Source organism: Oryza glaberrima, chromosome 12 (genome assembly GCF_000147395.1).
Source record: "Oryza glaberrima chromosome 12, OglaRS2, whole genome shotgun sequence".
Taxonomy (NCBI): domain Eukaryota; kingdom Viridiplantae; phylum Streptophyta; class Magnoliopsida; order Poales; family Poaceae; genus Oryza; species Oryza glaberrima.
This window is the reverse complement of record NC_068337.1, coordinates 1,632,912-1,647,560: the sequence shown is the minus strand read 5'-3', so window position 1 is coordinate 1,647,560 and position 14,649 is coordinate 1,632,912. Positions and strand designations below refer to the sequence as shown.

Sequence of the window (14,649 nt, the reverse complement as noted above, 5' to 3'; positions counted from 1 at the left end):
TGTATCTTTCGACTTTCCATATACACCTAGGAAGCCAAGAAGGTTTACGCAAAGGTTCTTAGTGAGGTGCATCACGTCGATTGCGTGGCGGATGTCCAAGAATTCCCAATAGGGTAACTCCCAAAATATAGAGTTCTTTTTCCACATCACCGTGTGACCATCTTCGCTCTCTATAGGCTGGCTGCCAGGCCCCTTTCCAAACACTACTTTAAGATCTTTAACCATAGCAAACACTGTTTTCCCGCTGCGATGTTTAGGCTTCGTACAGTGGTCCGCCTTATGTTCAAAGTGCTTGCCTTTCTTCCGTACCGGGTGGTTTGCTACAAGGAATCGACGATGGCCCATGTACACAACCTTCCTACAGTGCTTAAGATATGTACTTTCTGTTTCATCCATACAGTGAGTGCAAGCCTTGTACCCCTTGTTGGACTGCCCGGATAGGTTGCTAAGTGTAGGCCAATCGTTGATGGTTACGAACAGCAGCGCTCGTAGGTTAAACTCCTCCTGTTTGTCCTCGTCCCACACGGGGACACCTTCCTTCTTCCACAACAGTTTAAGATCTTCGACCAGTGGTCTTAGGTACACATCGATGTCGTTACCAGGTTGCTTGGGGCCTTGAATAATAATCAGCATCATTATGTACTTCCTCTTCATGCATAGCCAAGGAGGGAGGTTGTAGATACACATCGTAACGGGCCAAGTGCTATGGCCGCTGCTCATCTCTCCAAAAGGATTCATGCCATCCGTACTTAAACCAAACCATATGTTTCGTGCGTCCTTTCCAAAGTCTTCAAATTTTCTGTCGATGTTTCGCCACTGCGAACCATCGGCGGGGTGTCTCAGCATCCCGTCCTATTGATGCTCTTCAGCGTGCCATCGCATCATTCTAGCATTCCCCTTGTTCCTGAACAAACGCCTCAGCCGTGGTATTATAGGGAAATACCACATCACCTTAGCAGGAATTCTCTTCTTCGTTAGCTGCCCGTCAACTTCTCCTGGATCATCTCGTCTAATCTTGTATCGTAGTGCTTTGCAAACAGGGCATGCTTCTAGGTTCTCGTACTCCTTACCGCGATATAGGATACAATCATTCGGACATGCGTGAATCTTCTGAACTTCCAGTCCTAGAGGGCAGACTATCTTCTTAGCCTCGTACGTTGTCTCGGGCAATTTGTTTCCCTCCGGAAGAATGTTCTTGACGAGTTTCAATAAATTGCCAAATGCCTTGTCACTAACACCATTTTTTGCCTTCCATTGCAAGAACTCCAGAGTGGTATCCAACTTTTTGTGCCCCTGCTCGCAACCTGGGTACAACGACGTTCTGTGGTCCTCTAACATCTTGTCCAATTTATGGGCCCCCTTTTCACTTTCGCAATCCTCCTTGGCGTCCTACAACATCTAACCAAGATCATCCGCAACGTCGTTACCATCAGCATCCCTTTCCTCCTCACCCGTTTGATTTCCTTCAAATCCAGCGTACTGAGCAAAGTCCGGAATATTGTCGTCTTCCACTTCATCTTCTTCCATTTCAACACCTTGCTCTCCGTGGGATGTCCAACAATTATAACTTGGTATGAACCCCGACTCAAACAAGTGGAAATGAATAGTCCTGGATGCAGAATACTCCTTCTGATTCTTACACTTATTGCATGGACAACAAATAAAACCCTTTTGCCTGTTAGCTTCGGCCACTCTCAAAAAATAATGCACGCCGTCAATAAACTCTTTGGACCGCCAGTCAGCGTACATCCATTGCCGATCCATCTACATCACATGAAAAAAAATCGTACACAAATAATTATTCGTACAATAATGACAGTCATACAATAATTATAAAATAATTACAAACTCTTTCAATAGTCACACAATAATGACATATCATTATTCATACAAAAATTATGAAATATTACACCAAATAATTCTTATTTACTATTTATAAAGTTTTAAACTAATATTAATGTGTTGTACTTATTTTAATTTTTCATTTTAGTTTGTTTTCTATTATTCAAGATTAACTTTCACTATATTTTCCTTCTCAACTATTTTATAAAACCTTCTTTAGCAAATAACCTAAATTTCTATATATTCTTTCTTCCCCCACACAAATTTTCTCTCTCATCAACTTACAACAAAATTTTGGAGACAAAAAAGTGTGCAAAACATAGCTCCAAATGTAATATGACAAAAAAAACATTGGAGGATGAAGTTGCTAACCTTTTAGGCACCTACGATTTGTATATAATCACCAAAATAAATTCACTAGAAATTTTGGCATGACCTCCCCTCTTTTTTGAAGAAATTTTGAAGCTTGCTCGGGCTGGAGGAGGAAGAAGACATATATATAGGGGTGGGACTTTAGTCCCGGTTGGTGTTACGAACCGGGGCTAAAGATCGCCAGGATCTTTAGCCCCGGTTGGTAACACCAACCGGGATTAAAGTTACGATCTTTAGTCCCGGTTGGTGTAACCAACTGAGACTAAAGATCCCGGGGGGGCCTGACAAGCCCTGACAGCATTTGAACCGGGACAAAAGATGATCTGTTACCAACCGGGACTAAAGATCAAATTTGCCCGTTACCCTTTTTAACCGGGACTAAAGATCATCTTTAGTCCCGGTTTTTGTTGCAACCGGGATTATTGTGGAATTAAGCCGACCGACGAAAGATGGTTTCTCCACCAGTGCGGCCAGTTATCACTTTTATATGTATGTATACCATATGTGTCACGTACTTCCTCCGTTTCACAATATAAGACTTTCTAGCATTGCCCAAATACATATAGATGCTAATGAATCTATATATATATATATATATATATATATATGCATGTCTAGATTTATTAACATCTAAATGAATGTGGGTAATGCTAGAAAGTCTTACATTGTGAAACGGAGGAAGTATATACCAACGTATGTTACGTTAATTTGTTGTTTATATGTGCAGGTTTACCCTCAATTTTTTGGTGACGATCTTCCTCGGCTCTACATATACTCCACTGTAAGGGCAAGTACAAAGGTAGAGACCGGTATGGTCTCTACGTTAATTAGAGGCTATCATGTTACAATAGTTAAGATAATATGGTCTCTAATAAATGTACCAAAATACTTTTTTACTAGTCATCTTTCCTTTATTAGACTCAATGCAACGAAAAATTTCCTAATAAATGCTAAGAGTCGACTCTATGCCATTGTCATACGTAGCAACCATCTTTCTCTTTCTTTCTTCCTCTCTCTTCCACGTCATCAAATATGCTTGCATGACAACGAAGAGAGACCGCTAATAAAGATCATTTACATGCCCTAAAGTGTCTCCTACCTTATAACGAATTGCATACATACTGTTTTCATTAGAAGTACAAAAATTATTTGGTCACTTTTATTTAATTTGAATATATTCCACAGAAAATTGAATGTTTGAATTAAATACCAAAAATAAATATTCAGTTGTTTCTTGACATGTAGGCCCCTATGAATCTCCTAATCCTTAGTACGATAATTAGATTTATTATTATTATTATTACTTTCCTGTGATGTATTAATAGAAGGATCACATAATTCTTTTATTCAATATTGCACATGATGGATAATCAACTTTCAGGATCAGTAGGAGTCCTCTACTCCTCTTACCTGCATATATATAGTGGTAAGATAGTTAGATAGAGCACTAGCTAGATTTAAAACAGCTAGCTAATTTTCTTAAAACTCATTTTTTTTTCTTTAAGAAGATGATACAAATTAATTAGGTGCATGCTAGTTAAAGTTGGTGATGTCAGCTGGTATGTACAGCACAGTCTACAGTGCTCTATAGCTACTCACTGGTGTAATTAATGCATGGAATATATATATGCAGAACGATGGTGGCGTGAAATTAAAGTGCTTCAACCTTGAGTGTTCTTTCGTCCAGACCAGCAAAAAGCACGCCATTGGTGCTAAATACGACAAGTTTTCCACGGTTGGTGGAACCACCTACTTCACCCACGTCGAATATACAGGGTGCGTTCCTAAAACATACTATCTCCGTATTTTAATTTTAATATATGACATCATTAACTTTTTATTATCGTTTGATCATTCATTTTATTTTAAAAAAATATGTAATTAGCATTTATTTTATTATAACCTGATTTATCATCAAATGTTTTTTAAGTATGACATAAATATCTTTATATTTGTACAAAAATTTTAAATTAGACGAATGGTTAAACGTTGTTTAAAAATTCAACGGCGTCATACGTTAAAATACATAGGAAGTATATAATATTTTCTTGTTGCATTGTGTATAAACATCACTCAGCTGCTAGAGCTAGTTAGAAATACTTTTTTTAAGTATCTAGAAATATACTTATATATTTTTAAGGATGAAGAAGAGAATGGTACGCAGCACGTATATCTTTATTGCAACGGGATACATATATGTAATAAAAGGAGATTGATTAATTATATACTAGTAATTAATATATCCATGCTAACGCTACGACGATATTTGACAATATACCGTAATGCATTTTGAATAAAATTTTCTTTATAAGAAAATGTCATATTATAATGTCCTAAATAATTATATACTTTGATGCTTATCTCCATATGAAACACATGTGATATTATCTTATTAAACTACTGTAAGTCTATATATAATCCCAAAAATCACAAGTTAGAAATCACATCTCAATTTTCAACCAGCAAACATAATAATAAATTACATGCTCCACACATTTTATTCAATAAAATCAACCACAGAAATCACAAATGACTAACATACTTGTGTAGGAAGACATAGAGCTAGCTAGCATGAGTAATCTATGCTATATATTGGGAAAGGGATAGCTAGGAGGACCATTAATTTTGTTTTAGTAATCAGAAATCTATATATACCTAATTAAAAAATACGTAGGGTTTCCGGAGGTTTTTTTTGTCCGTCATCCCGATCAAGTTGCCAAAATCCTTTTTAATTCGCTTAACAGTCGGGTCGGACCTTTTCCAATCTAATCCAAAACCTCACTTAACATACAATATGTATCCTCTCATGTAACCACCAGCCACAAGCAGCAGCTTGCCTACTTGGTTAGTGGAGAACATCTTTGACTTGCCCACCAGGGATCAAATCCCACCACCCTTTCCTATTACACCTACTCGGAATAAGTTTACTTTGCCTCCCAAATGTTAAATCCTATTATTACTTTGCCTCTCGCTAGATTGCTGCGCAATTTTTTTTCTCTCCGCCACTAGCACGTTAGTGATTCTGAAATCTTATAATAAACCAGTTTTTAATTTGAAAATTAAACATAATTATTTTTTTCTTTTCATCAGCTTCAAAACACGACGTATTAGAGTCCGCACCATCTATCTTAAATCCTACTCGGAATAAGTCTACTTTGCCTCCCAAATCTTAAATCCTATTATTACTTTGCCTCTCGCTAGATTGCTGCGCAATTTTTTTCTCTCCGCCACTAGCACGTTAGTGATTCTGAAATCTTATAATAAACCAGTTTTTAATTTAAAAATTAAACATAATTATTTTTTTCTTTTCGTCAGCTTCAAAACACAACGTATTAGAGTCCGCACCATCTATTTGTACCTCTTTCTTCAACAGATATTTAGTGATTCTGAAATCTTATAATGAACCAGTTTTTAATTTGAAAATTAAACATAATTATTTTTTTTCTTTTTGTCATCTGCAAAACACGACATATTAGAGTCCGCACCATCTATCATCCACGCATGAGCCGTGAAAACTATTCGTCTCCACGCAAGTCCGTGTTCAATTTTAGAAATTATATCAAGCGCTTGTCGTGCATCCGATGGCTGAAAAATCAAAAGTTTTGCACCTCTTTCTCCAACAAATATTTAGTGATTCTGAAATATTATAATGAACCATTTTTTAATTTGAAAATTAAACATAATTTTCTTTTCGTCATCTGCAAAACACAACATATTAGAGTCCGCACCATCTATCGTCCACGCATGAGCTGTGAAAACGATTCGTCTCCACGTAAGTTCGTGTTCGATTTTAGAAATTATATCAGACGCTTGCCATGCAAGAGTTGACAGAGAGCGTGTGTTATGATAATATGAGTATATCAATATGCAATCATGTTTCTTATCAGTCCTGATTATCATTAACCCAATGAACAATTTATCTATCTTAAAACATTATTATATACATTATTATATACAGGTTAACTGTATATTTATAGCATTTAATCTGTCATTATACCCGTAGCGAAGCACGGGAATTTTGCTAGTTGATTGATTAAATATATAAGAGTGGATATGATGCAGGATGATGGGCCGGCGGTGTGGTGGGTGTCGCTGATGGATGAGCCGATCGGCTACTTCCACGAGAGCGCGTTCGCGGCACCCTTCATCGAGAGCTTCCACAACGAGATGGGAGGGCACGTGCTGGACAGGAGGCCGGGAGGGCGGCACACGCTCACCCCGATGGGCAGCGGCATGTACCCCTCCGATGGCCTCCAGAACGTGGCCTGCATCCATGCCTACCTCGCCATCGCCTACACCGGCGCCGACCAGGTCGACGACCCCGTCAACACCATCGTCACCCACCCCAAGTGCTACGACGTACGTCAAGGACGATGGCCCCGACCTCTATCGTCCCGGCATCAATGTCGCCTTTGGTGGCCCTGGTGGATACGACTGTGATCGCAATCTAGATCTAGAATCTAGAATCTATCTATCTAGATCTAGAATACTTAAAAAATAAAACCCGCTTCCATCGTCCGTGAAAAAAAAAAACGCCGAGAAAAAAAAACAAAAAAAAAGAAGTCTGACTCCCTTGGAAATTCCCTAAAAATAGGAAAGAAAGATTTCTGTATGGAAAAAAAATCAAGCGCGAAAAAAAGTGCGAAAATTTTGTTCTGTCCGATCCAAAAAAAAAGTGCGACAAAAGGGTTTCCGTCTTCCATAAAAAAGTAGAATAATAGTTAAAAAAATATTTATGTCCGATTAAAAAAAATCTCGTCGTCCGTCCAAAAAAAAAGCCTAAACATTTTTTCTGTCCGATTCCAAAAAAAAAAGTTGGAAAAAAATGTTTTTCGTTTCTCTTTCTCTATCTCTATCTCTATCTCTTCTCTACTTACTTAAAAAACTAAATGTGTTTCCGTCATCCGTCCGTGAAAAAAAGCGTGAAAAAGAAATCAGGCGAAAAAAAAATTAAAGACGTTTCCGACGTCCGTAGTAACGAAAAAAGGGCAAAAAAATATGAAAAAAAGTCCAATTCTATATATACCTAATTAAAAAATTTGTATGGCTTCCGGGTTATAGTTTTCGTTCGTCAAAAAAAAATTTCCATCACATGTGCCATCGATCCCGCTTCAATCCCTCTCCGATGGCAAAAAAAAAAAGAAAGAAAAAAATAATGAGAGACAGCATCAAATTTTGGACCTAAATTCTAGAGAAAACACTACTACAAGAATACAAGATCAGATTCAAGAATACTAAGAAAACACCGACGCGTGGAAGGGGAGGGTGTCGCCATCGCTGCCGAACAGCCACCGCTGTCACAGGGATGTCGGTATGCCGGGGCGCCGCCACGTTGTTTTGAGAGAGAGAGGGGGATGAGAAATGATTTTAGGGTTAGGGTTTCGGATGTTGAACTTTTATATAGGTCGGGATCAATCAGGACCGTCTATCAGGACCGTCTATCAGATCGTATCAATCATGACCGTCTATCAGATCGGACGGCTTCAGCTTCTCCCGCGTTAGGCCGAACGCCATTCCCAGGTCGCCCACACGGAATAAGTTCACTTTAGGTCGCTTAAGTTGTTCCTCTCCGATTCTATTCCCATGCCGCCCACACTATTGGGCCGCCTCATGGACCGCGTGTACGCTCCGTGTGGAATAAGTTCACTTTAGGTCCCTTCAGCAGAACTTTTTTTTATTTCATTATGAATATATTTTCTTAAAGAGCTCATATCATGTAAAACTAAACCTTAATCATATAATATTTTTATATTTGTTATAATTTTAATTTACCCATTGCAACGCACGGACATTTTTTCTATGTAAAAAATTTACCACGACATACGAGTGAGAGATATATGCCACACGCACCCGCAGGCTCATGTTTAAACGAGCTGGCAACATATTTTCAATTATAGTTCTAATTGTTTTATTTAGGTGATTAAAATTGTTTTCATTTACATAATTAGTTTGTTCTATTTAAGCTTTTTTGAAAATTGCTAAAATTTGAGAATAACTTTTCCTACTTCATATTATATTTTTTTTTAGCTAATGGAATTAACGGAAAATTAATTATATATTTTTATCTTTTTGACCAAAGGTCACTGCAATTTTATTTCATTAATATTATTATTATGATTATGAATTCTTTATCTTTTTTCCCACCAGTATGCATGATTAAAATTACCTTCACCCGTTGCAACGCACGGGCATTATTGCTAGTTAATAATTAATTAATTAATTAGCTACCTCATCTCTTTCGATCATTATGTAATTAACATGAATGAATAATTCATGAATGGGCGCGGGCGACCGGGGGCGAATCCTAGCCCCCCGGCCGCCACCGCCCTACCCTCCTCTCACCACCTCGCTGCCGCCGGAATCTGCGTGGACGCTGGGATGGCGGCGGCGGGGCCAAAATCCCCGGCGGCGGTCCGTCTCCGGCGCGAGGAGGCGGAACAACACACAGGAAGGCCTCGCGGCGGCGCGGCGCATGGCTGCGGATCCGCCGCCGGATCTGGCCCTCCCAAGGCCGGATCCGGCCCGTCGCCACCGGATCTGGGCGGTGAGCTCGTGCCGGCATGGGCGACGGCGGCAGCTGGCATGAGGTCGACGGCATTTGGCGGGGGTGACGGCACATGGGGGACACAGGCGACGGCGCGGCTGGCCGAGGGGTTGCGGGTGTCAGCGGCTGAGGAGCCGTGGAGCGCCAGTGTGCACGGTGCTTGGGCGGCGTTGTTGGCGGTGAGGCTGGCGTCCGACTGGGCAACACCGGCGTGCATGGGCGGCGTCGGGTGCTGAGTCAGGGTGGCCGTGTTGCGCTGGCGTGTTTGGTGGCGGCGCCGGTCGAGGAGCCGGGCCACCGTGCTGTGTGGCGCGGCAGGCGGGTGCCGGCGTGCTTGCTGATGGCGGCGTGGGCGGTTGTGCGGCCGGTGAGTTGGGGCCAATGCGGCACGCCAGCCGTGTGTGCGGTTTGGTTTGGTGTGTAGGAGCTCAGGGAACTGTCAACAAAAGCCTTGCCATGCCTTCGTGCTGGCTTGTCGATGGCGACGACTTCGGCGCCGTTTCCCTTTTTGGAGGCATCGTTAAGACATGTTCCCTCTTCTTCTTCCATCCTTGTGCTCCAGGTCCATCCCCAACCCCCCTCCCCCAACACCCCAGGTCGTCGGAGCTGGTGATGTTTGCACCCTCTTCCCCATTCCTTCCCCTCTTGATGCTTGTGGAGGCAGCCAATCTAGCCGCTGGAGCTACCCTTGCCCTCTAACTTTGCCCTGATCTGTCGATTAGGAGTTTGGTGCCTCTTCCCTTCTCTCTTTGATCCTCAATTTGGCACGTTCTCTTATCGTTGGCTTAGGTGTTTCTCGTTGGAGCTTATGCTTCTCTGGCAGCTAAGATGGTTTCAGATCTTCTGCACATTCACGTTGTCACTATTGATGTTCTTCCTTCTGTGGGATTTCCCTCCTCTGCCATTTCCTTTTTGTCCAGCTCCATGTTTGTTTCCACCTTATTCCTTGGGATGTTCTCGATCGCAATGTTGCACGGCCCTTCCTCCTTTGAGACTTCCTTCCCTTAAAGGACGTTGGAGGGTGTGAAACTAGCAAGCAAATTGTTAAAGCCTGATTGAAGAAGACTCGGTGCGGGCAGCGATAGCCGCAACCTTCAGTGGCTCTCCCTCCTCTAGGGCTTCCTTCCCCCAAAGAGCGTTGGTGGGCACTGATCCAAGTTGCAACAAGTTAATATTTGATTCATGATGGCTTGATGCGGGTGGTCTTGACTTCCACAGTCTTTTGGTCATTATAACTCCAACCTAGCATGCTCATGGCAAAAAGACCCATTGGCGCGGAGTCATGGTGTTTCCAAGTCTACACGAGGAATTGGTTGTTGACGAGCTAGGGAGTTAGCTTTATGTTGTTTTGGTTTGGCTGGGTCTTTTACACGGGAGCGTATCCTATACACACAGGCCCTCATGTGTACACACCGTGTACATCAACTAAAAATTATCACAAAAAATTCTAGGAAAATTCATACATGTACTTTCAATAGTATTACATCTACGTGCAAAGTCGCATCTTCAAATTCATTCTACATAGAGAATAAAAAAAAAGATAAAATTCTGACAAAATTGCAACCTTAAAACTGTCAGATTTTTTGTTTTTTTTTACGGCTAAAATATAATGAATTTGACGTTAAGATTTTAACCCTAAGTGTAATACAATTGAAAGTATGTGTATGATTTTTTTTAGATTTTTTGATGATATTTTTTAGTTGGTGTGCACGGGTGTACACGTGAGGGCCTGCGTGCATAGGATATGTTTCCTTTTAGACATGATAAACATCAATTGTTATCTTTGGAGGGTCGCCTCTCTTTTTATTCTCTTCTTTGTACTCGCGCGGTTGCTGCCGACATCGCTTCCTCCCATTCTCGTCTCCACGACGGGGTTACCGAGCTCCGGCGAACCCGCCATGGCGGGCTGGCCGACGGCAGAGCCGAGGCGAATCAGCGGCAGACAGGAGCACCTCCCCAATACGCTCTCCTTTTCAAGTTCCCCCAACTCTAGCTAGAAGCCAATCAGAAGCGCCAGCCAGGGGAAAGCGGGGAGTCGTCGATCCCTCTCGTCGCCGTTGCTCTCGTCGGCATCACCTGACATTATTGTGCATGTGCATTCGACGACCTCACACTCGGTATAGTTTGCTTCCTCCACCTCGAGCACAAGCTGTTCGATGAAATGCCTACCAAGGTTAAGGTTCTGTCACTTTCTTTGTTTTTTTTTTTTTAACGAAAGGCAAAAGCCTTATTCATTGAATATAGAAGGGAACAATATTTACAAGTAAGGAGTAATGGGATTTACAGAAAAAAACGATCGGAACTATGGCAACATCTCTGCTAGTCGTTTGGCTCCCGCCAAAGCCCAATATTTGGACTCCAGGTTCTGTCACTTTCTTGTTCCAAAACTGATGGGCATCCTGCGTTTCTTTGCTATTTTGCACAACCTTGTGGAACAATAATAAAAGAAAATAATTAGTCTTCCATATTTGGTTGTAGTTCTATAGATGACAAGTTAAAGTTAGTTCATCTTTTTGGTATATTACAGATAAGAATTCTTTTTTTTGACGGGTCGGCGGAAGGACGCTGACCAAATTTCATTGATATTAAAGGAAGTAAAATAGATTTTACACGACATTAGACTGTCGAGTCGGGGAAGGTTCCCGAAGAAAAAGAAAAGGAGAGAGGCTATTTACAGGAAGAAAAAGAACATTCTGTTACTCCTCACAATTGAAGATTCCAGCCGCTCTCCAGATCATAGTCTCTTCCTTGATGTCTGCAACCAGCTGCTCAACCACCCTCAATTTGTCCTCAGATCCTAGCATTTCTTTCTTTCCAGATTTTCCAGCAAACCAGCATGAAGAAGGAATCGAAAGCACTCCTGTAACGCGTCCGAAAACACGTGCGAGCATGCTGCCACCGCTCTGCTATCTCCAGGCCAAGCTGATCAGGAAGGGGAAAGGAAACATTCATCCACGCCTTCAGATATTACAGATAAGAATCCTTCGAATTCGTTTTTTGCAGATTGACAAGTCGACATTGATTCACATATCCATTTTTGCATGCTGATGGTGTAAGGTCCGGATCTGAATATACAACTGAATGGCATCTGTACTGTTTGGTCAAAGGAATATGCGTGTCTTTCCCCTGAGGAGGCACATATTGGATGAGGTGTTTCAGCATGGTCCTTGTAATTATACTACCTCCGTTTCAGGTTATAAGACTTTCTAGCATTGCTCACATTTATATAGATGTTAATGAATCTAGACACACATATATGTCTGATTCGTTAGCATATATATGAATGTGGGTAATGCTAGAAAGTCTTATAATATAAAACGGAGGAAGTAGCACACAGGCATGAGCCAATTGATTCAGCAATAACTCATCTGGAGGGCAGAATAAGGGATCATAAACTGGACAAGCTGATCATTCAACTGAAGAACCTGAGGCTAGTTTTGGATTTGCATGAGTTCATATCTCAGCAGAGGAATGGCTACGCATCTCTCCAACTCCTCTCCAGGTGGAGACATGAGGTTGGGCTAAAGATTGAGATTGAGGCTTTCCTCAAGAAATATCCCCACATCTTCGACATTTATGTGCACCCAATAAAGAATAATCAATGTTGTAAGGTCACTCCAAAGATGGCTGATTTGATTGCAGAAGAAGATGCTGTCATCAGGGAAAATGAGCCTGCTATTGTTAAGCGGCTGAAGAAACTCCTCATGCTGTCGACAGATGGAACTCTGAATATGCATGCACTGTGGCTCATAAGAAGAGAACTTGGGTTGCCCGATGACTACAGGTGCTCTATATTACCAAACCATCAGTCAGAATTTTCTCTACGTTCCCCCGATACTCTGACATTGGTCACTAGGGATGAAAATTTAGCTGTAGCCGATGTTGAAGAATGGAGAGTGAAGGAATATACAGAAAAATAGTTAGTTGAATCTGAGACAAAATATTCTTTTCCGATAAACTTTCCAACCGGCTTTAAGATTGAGAAAGGTTTTAGGGAAAAGCTTGGGAACTGGCAGAGGCTTCCCTACACCAAGGCTTATGAGAATAATGAATTGCATCCAATCCATAATGTTGAGTGGCTCAAGAAACGTATTGTTGGCATTCTTCACGAACTTTTAAGCTTGACAATGGAAAAGATGATACCACTTGAGAGGTTCTCCCATTTCAGAAGACCTTTTGATATGGAGGTAAACCTGAGGGAACTTATTCTTAAGCACCCTGGCATTTTCTACATCTCAACCAAAGGAAGCACACAAACTGTCCTCCTTAGAGAGAGTTACAGTAAGGGATGCTTGGTTGATCCTAACCCTGTCTACAATGTAAGAAGGAAAATGCTAGGTCTTATTTTGTCAGGATGCCATGGGATTGATGAAATGGATGGTCCAATTCAGTTAGTTGAGGAGCACAATCAAGAAAGCAGTAATGTGTCATAGAATCACATGTGGCAGACAGATTTCGGATGCCTTGTCGGAAGCTCAAAGTGACATTTATCAAAGAATTAGCTATTTTAATCTCTGACATTGTTTATGGGCTTATGGGAGTACAATGTTGATAATAACTTGAGACGTCGGTGGTGGAGCATCATCGGTTGAGGAATGTACTGATGTGCAAGCTAAGAAAGTCAGCTGTCCTGAGGGCCTACTCTGCACCCTGGGAAGAATGGATGCATCACGGTGCTTAGCAGCTAACAAAGGAAGATGCGCTTGAGCAGAATCAGTTGTCAACCTTGGTTCCTGTTCGACAGATCTACTATTATTTTTACGGTACTCCACTGATTTATTTTCATGAAGAGATCCAATGAAGATTTAAGGGCAGTTATTGATGCTTTGAACTGGTGTATCATATATGTTGGAACAGAACTCACAAGTGTTCAACTAGTGTATTGCTCTCGATCCCCCTTCAGAGGGTAACATTTACATATTTATACTAGATTACATGCAAAGGAAATTACAACCCTACCCCTATCTCTGTAGCTACCCTGAGGTGGCTGACAAGTGGGCTCACCAATGGTCTGGGAGTCCATTCGCCGGACCGGGAGACAACAGTGCCCATTAAGGGGGGCGGTATGGCGCCATCATGATGCTAGCCTTTACCCGGGTAATAGTGGGCTTCAGGTAAAGACTAGCATCGGCCTTCACATCGCCAGTCGTGCCGTGACATCGGTGGTGGTTGGAGGATGAGTAGTGCGCTTTTATGGCGCCCCATACTCGTCCCCGGTGTCTTCCCTAGGCTCCAGCCTCGGAGCCATGTCAAGAGCTCTGGAGCCCTTGAGCTGGTTCATGAGCCTCCGGGGCCCCCGAACCGGCGCCGGGGCCTCCGGTGGCCCATGGCTGGCCTCCGGGATCCCCCGGGCCTTCCGGTTAGCTTCGAACTTCCCGGAGCCAACTGCCCTCTTCGGGCTTGGCCGGCTTCCTAGGCCATCGGAACGGGTCCTTCCTGCGGAGACGGGCTCTGCAGGGTGCTGGCGGCGGGCCTCTGGGCGGAGGCCCTATCTCCTCCGAAGCCACCAAGGAGTGAATGGCGCAAGGTCGCAATGCTTCCCCCAACAATAAAAACACTTATCATTTCTTAAGTGGAATTTTTTTAAGAACAGGAGCCGTGCATAGTGCAAGACCTGTCAAGCTAACTGGAATATAGAAGAGACGACAGCAGCCAACAGAGGTCAGAAGCTATTGCACCCAATTATCATCATCCTCAAATCAATTGAAAACTTGCTGAATGAAAGGTGCTGTTGATAAGGAGTGCAACAATTTCTTCCATACATAAATCTCTATTTAGCTATGTTGTCTATAAATTTGCATAATTGTTTTGTTTTGTTGATCAATGAATAATATTTTAGTAATAGTTATAATGCAGTTGTTTGGAATATGATACTATGATTCTTCAGAAGT

The 14,649-nt window shown here is 42.0% G+C and overlaps 1 pseudogene; it reads left to right on the top strand.

The window, feature by feature from the left end:
- Positions 1–10,577: 10,577 nt before the first annotated feature.
- Positions 10,578–13,825, top strand: LOC127757036 (protein ROOT PRIMORDIUM DEFECTIVE 1-like; annotated as a pseudogene).
- The last annotated feature ends 824 nt before the right edge of the window (positions 13,826–14,649 follow it).